General features: G+C 50.8%; 1 protein-coding gene across 2 annotated transcripts in view; it reads right to left on the reverse strand.

Annotated features, from left to right (window-relative positions):
- The window catches only part of CHN1 (chimerin 1), an 89,047-nt gene that overhangs the window by 3,597 nt on the left and 79,119 nt on the right, over nt 1–6,331 (reverse strand). The gene's annotated exons all lie outside the window — the stretch shown is intronic.

Consider the following 6,331-nt stretch of genomic DNA (forward strand, 5'->3'; position numbering starts at 1 on the left):
TGCCGAGTGAATTCCAACTCACGGCAGCCAGATAGGACAGGGTAGAACTGCCCCAGTGGGTTTCTGAGATGGTCACTCTTTATGGGAGTAGAAAACCCCATCTTTCTTGCTCCTGCAGAGTGGCTGGTGGTTTCAAACTGCTGACCTTGTGGTTAGCAGCCCAAAATGTAACCGCTACACCACCAGGGCTCCTAAATTTAGTGGGCGCAACTATATATATATATAAAATTCAAACTCATATGTAGACTCAGGTTAAAAATTATATGTCCAAATGAATCATCTTAAAACCTTACAAGCAATTACAGGGATGTGTAGTTCAAAATATTTTGAAAATCCTTTTGGGTGGCATGTGTGTGTGTGTAGCAATAGTGTATGAGCCATGCTCTTTCCCTACTTGGGACCATCCCTAAGTCTTAGTACTTGATAGTCATGATGTTCTTCTTTATAAATCAAGAAACATATTGTCCAACATTCAATCTTCTTATTCACTGAACTGAGCTTTAAATTAATTTGGGTTAGATAAAAAGAAAAATCTTTTCTCAAAGCACCAGTTAGGCTACCCAGGAGAAGACGGGACTTTGAAGGCAACTGCAAAGCTTGGTGTGACGGCAGGGTCCCTGGTGCAGTGTGACGTGCGACTCTCCCTTGGAAGGGGACCAGCTGCGTCTGGATAGTTCGGTTCCACTGTGTCGGGTCAGCTACCACCCCCTTGAGTCACAGAGGGCACACTGAAGTCATCCAACACCCCCCTAATCAGAACTGATAAGTGTACCTTTGGAATTCTGTGCTCCGCCAAAGAACATTGTAGCACATTCCTGCTTCCACCCAAATGTCAGGAAGTGGGGGTGGAGGTGGAGGCAACTGCAGCAGCAGCCTCCACAGTGCTGAGCCCCAGTCAGGACAGCAGCTTGGACATCAGACCAGAATCCAACAGCCAAGACACTGGTCAAGCACCTTATTCCTAATCACTCTACCTTACACCCTATCTGCGTCAGGTTCAGCACGGGCAGGCCTAAGACGAATACGAGAAGAGTTCGGCACTGGCACACCATTGAGAAAGGGACGGAACGGGACGGCTTTCTGAATGTGCATGGCACCAAAATGTTTAATCCAAAGAAATGTTACCATCTCTGCCCAAAACTTCCAGTTTCTGATTCACTTCTTCGCAAAATAAAAAGAAAAGTTAAAAAGCATCATTTGTCTTTTTTTGTGTGCATATGGTCTTCTCTCACGGTCCTTGACCCTCTGGGTTTTCTAAGTGACAATCTGTAAGAGAGTCACACCATCTCAGATAATCAAAGTCAGTTATTCAATTGCTAGAATTAAGAGTGGAAAATCCTGTTTCCTGTCTACTTCGTTCATAACCATGGGATCACCCATTTGAATCGTCACTCTTCTGGAAACGGATGGAAGTGGCTCTTGGCTCTTTGTTGGAAGGAGCTGCAGGATTGTGAAATTGAAGATGGCCCTGGTGGGCTCACGAGTCCCTGCTCCTGGGGCCTGGCCTTCAACTGCAGGGTAGTAGACAACGATTCAAGGATAAGGGTAAGTAAATGTTATAGTGTAGTAGAATAAGTCAATGCTACGGAAAACAGCCGGATTCAGAAGCACGGTGTTACGTGGGGTGAGAAGGCCTTCAAAGAAGTGAGGCAGGGAGCTCCCTGGAGAGCTGGGGAAGGCGGTTCCAGGCAGAAAGTGCGCAGGGCCAAGACCTTGAGAGATAACATGGCCGCAGTGTTTGGAGGACAGCAAGGAGGTCAGGGAGGCGAGAGTGGAGTGAGCCAGGAGGTAAGCAGGAGGCGGCGAGGTAGAAAAGGTACCAAGGCATTCTATCATTAGTCCTCAAGATTGAATGCGTCATGGCAGTGTTGGGTAAGCGTTGGACTCTAAGCACAAGGTCAGCAGTTCAAATGCAGAAGCTCCTCCCCAGGAGAAAGAAGAGGCTATCTAGTCCTATAAAGATGTACAGCTTTGGAAGCCTATGCAGGGTTGCTAGGAGTCAGAATTCATTTGACGGCAGTGGGGCTCGTGGTTTGGGAACAGAAATGGGAACAGCGGTGTGAGGACCTGGTGTCTATTTTTCAGTCTCTCTCCTTTGGCCGCCATGTTGAAAATGGGCTCCAGAAGGGCAAGAGTGTGGGCAGAAAGACCATTTCTGTAGTTACCATGACAACCCAGGTGAGGGCAGTCAGGAGCTCAGATCACTGAAAGTGCTGAGAGGTTCTGGATTTGGAAAGGTTTTGAAGGTTGGGTGCACAGGGTTTCCCCGTGAGGAAGAGATGAATCAAGAATGACCCAGGTTTTGGACTTAGGCCTGGGGCAAGCTGGGGAGTACAGTAAATTAAATGAGAACGATGGGGGGAGGGTCAGGAGTTCTGCTTGAGCTGTCTAGCGGACGTGCAGACAAATGTGCTGAACGTGGATGAACCTGGGGTTTGGGGCGAGGGCCACACTAGAAATACAAATTTGGAGATGATACATGACAAAAGGCACTGAATATTCATATACTAACATCAAAAGTGAGAGCTTCTTCTCTCAAACCCAGAACTCCTATTCTTCCTCTTATAGTAGGACTGCCCATTTTCAAATTGTAAGCTCTAAGAAGACCACAGGATCATTTAAGGGGGAGATACACACATTAGAATGCATCTAGAGACGAATGACCAGCACCAACACGCTTCAAGTATAGGAAAGGCTTACACGTGGAAGAGGGTGACACCAGTACTGTGGTGTCAGGAATGACGTCAACCGGACACTCCTGGCCAGGGGTGAGGTCAAATCTAATCTGTCAATCATGTCAGGCATGACGACTCCTCCTTCATGTCATTAGCCTTTTGTGGAAGAAAAGTAGATGATCTCTCTCTGTGGCTCTTCCTTCCTGCTTGCTGGGGCTCTGCCCCTGCCCCTGCCCCCGAGAGCTGCCAGCACCCTGCTGCGTTTCCCCCACGAAGCATCCATGTGTCTCTGCACCCACTGGCCTGCTTCTCGGTTCACCATTCGGCATCACCGACCTTCTAACTGTGAGTCTGAAGGGGACTACGGACTACCATCGGACTTACAGACTTCAGTTGGACTGGGCTGGGATGCCTTTTGGATATATAATTATTGCTTGATATAAAGTTCGTTCTTACAGCTATATACGTGCCACTGGATTTGTTTCTCTAGGCAACCCGGCCTAACACCAGGACGAGTGCCAGGGTGAGGGTGTTGAAAGCAGGTAGAGTTTTGTTGTCTGGACCCAAGGCTTTATGGCTGTTACAGCCACCTGACCACCGGTGGGACTGGCTGCTCATCAAAGCAAGGGATCTGTGGTTACTGAGAATTTCAAGAAGAATGCGTTATAGAAGGAAGTCTTGCTAAACCGACCCATTTGTGTACCCTAAGATTCTAGGGTGATCCTTAAGATAAAATGATAAGCTTACTCATTCAACAAATAGGGTTTATTGAATTACGTGAGGGTCCATCCGACGCCGTGGGAACAAGCATGAGCGAGAGAAGACTCGTCTTCAGTCTAGCGGGGAAGCTGAGACATGAACATCCTCTGGCGTGAAAGGAAAGGCCTGTGGCCGAGGTCTGGGCCACGAGCAGGGGGACTACAAAGGAGGGCCTGTGAAGGGGGTGGGTGGAGGCGGGATAGGGGGGCCCCAGAGAAGACGAGGGTGGCACTGAGGACAGTCTGCAAGGAGCTGGAGAACACAGGCACTGTCCGGGCAGGGCACGGGCGCTCTGATGGGAAAGCAGGACACAAGTAAAAGCCCTTTTAAAATGAAGCTGTCGATTCTTTCCCAAGAAGCACATACAAGGAGAAGGGGACTTAGCTGAGCCAAAGGAGTGAGTCAGCGGGGCAGAGCTGGGGAAAGCGCAGCAGGCTCTCATGCCCGGGGGCATCTCTTTGGGGAATTCTGGTTGCATAGGGCAAAGGACCCTGGGTTTTGTTTCCGAGTTTACCATCTGACTCATTCAAGGTTAGCACACCAGCTGAGTCATGGAGCTTTTCAAAGTTCTTCTGGGCAAGGAGCCCTCAGACCGTGTGGCCGGAGGCGGTTTTCCCACCCTCAGTACCGCCGGGAGAGCTCGACCCTGGTAGTGCTTTCCGCATCGCCAGGAACCGTCCAAAAGTTGATGAGTGAGCAGGCTCGGTGAGAAACACGGTACTTGTCTTCTTAAGCCTTCCTATCCCAGCCCTGCCATTCTTTAACTGGAGGGGGCAAGGATGAAAGCGTGCGTGAGGAAGACTTCTAGGTGGGTCCCGACAGGTGGTGCCGTGGAATCATGAAGCTCGTCAAGCATGCCCTGGCCTGGCCACTCCTCGCACCCCCTTAACGCTCCCTGCAGTCACTCACGGTCAGCTGTCGAGCTGCAGGCTGGCCAAGGGAGGCCGCGGCCAACAGAGCTCACACACTGTAGCGGGAGAAAACTTTCAGGGGAGCACGATGGTCTGGTTTTGTTCACCAAGGATGGTCATGAGACCTACAGAAAATGGCCTGAGTCCTTTTAGGGCCTGAGAGATTAGTGAAAGAGAGAGAGAGAGAGAGAGAGAGAAGGTTTAAGAGCAACAGCTTCAGGTGGGAGCGTTGAGCTGCTGCTTCTTCTGGAAGGGGTTCTTCTCCATCTTTCTCTGTTTTCTACGGTTTTCGTTTCTGGTTCCATCAATGAGCCAGAGAGGCTGGCCCAGCAGGGAGGCCGAGGCTTCAAAGTTAGGCAGGTAAGGGTTTGATGTTAGTGCTGCCTCTTCCAGCGACGTCACCTTGGCCCCTACACTTACACTCCGTCACATCTCTTCTCAAAGCACCATCACGGATGCACAGTGCCAGGCCTGGCTCCTGGCTGGCATCCATCTACTGGGTGCTCCGTCAGTGCTACCTCCTCCCATCTGCCTTCTTTTTAAGAGAGCCACTATCCATACCTCAAAAGAATGAAACAGCCCCCACTGTGAGGAAGGGACAGCAGGAGACCCGATCGCCAGTCAAGAAGGGAGTCGCTATCGAGCAGGAGCAAGGAATCTGTCAGGCTTCTAGGCGTCACAGACGGCACAGAGTGACGGAGTGGACAGTGGGAGGAGGAGGCGCTGCCCCGATTCGGGGAAGCATGTGTCTTATGCGGTGGCTTGCAGCGCTCCCTGCTCTCTGAGGGGGGAGGTAAGGGAGGTTGCCGATTTTACACAGGAAGGCCACTTTGGACACAGACCACCGAACAAAGACAAATGATTTGGAAGTGGAGTAAGAATCATCAAATCGGGGACACTTTCCTCAACACAACAGGGTGGACGTGGGAGAAAGAAGTGAGGTCCTTTGGGAGGAAGGAGCAAAAGGCCTTGGGATCGACCCAGGGGGACTTGGGGCTTCCTTTAGCAGATGAGCGGCAAGTGTCGCGTTCAGAAGCTGGTGGGAGTCCCGATTCCGTCCTGTTGCTCACCGGGTTAGCCCAGGACAGGTAAGCACTGAGGCTCCAGATTTGGAACAAGAGACAAATCAGCTCTCTGCGGAGGACAGCTTTCTCTCTCTCTCTCTCTCTCTCACACACACACACACACACACACACACACACACACACACACACGAGACAGGAACGACCCTCCGTGTCTACCACAGACCCTGAATCTTTGCTAAGCCCAGGTGCTTTCCTGTTTCTAGTGGGAAAGGTTGCAGAGAGCCGTGTGATTCTCACGGCTGTCCCTGCACACGGGCTTGACCCGACTGGCAAGAAATCAGGCCTACAGGAAAGTGACCACAAGTATTCTCAACAACAGCTCTGAAGGAAAAACCCGAAAATGAGAACAAAGAAAGCTGGTGCTGCGTACGAGGTCTAAGTCAAAAGGCAAGTCAGGGGTGCTAGGGAGAGGCGCCCTGGTAGCTTAGTGGCTAAGCACGTGACTGCTAACCCGAAGGGGGGCCGTTTGAACCCACCAGCCCCTGCGTGGGAGAAAGGGTGGCAGCCTGCTTCTGTAAACATGTACGGCCTTGGAACGAACGCCTACTGGGGCAGTTAGTTCCACTCGCTCCCCTGGGTCCTGGTGACTCACAGTGGACTCAATGGCAGGGGTTTGGTTTTGCTTAGGAAGGAAGTGATGTGATGATTTAACGATCCAGGGAACCCTATAGGTTTGAAGATAAACAAACAGCCATCTATCAGGGAAGCAACAAAGCCCTCATGGAAGAAGCACACCAGCCTGTGTGATCACAAGGTGTCGACACCATCAGGTATTAGGCATCAGAAGACCCAAAACCCATCTGTAGACAAGTGGACAGCCTCTCACAGAAGGCTCATAAGGAAGGGATGAGCAAGCCAGAGTGCAGTATAGCACTGACAAATCACACAACATTCCTCTAGT

Source organism: Echinops telfairi, unplaced genomic scaffold, assembly GCF_000313985.2.
Source record: "Echinops telfairi isolate 266 unplaced genomic scaffold, ASM31398v2 ScPeMD7_3;HRSCAF=10, whole genome shotgun sequence".
In the NCBI taxonomy this organism is placed as follows: Eukaryota; Metazoa; Chordata; class Mammalia; order Afrosoricida; family Tenrecidae; genus Echinops; species Echinops telfairi.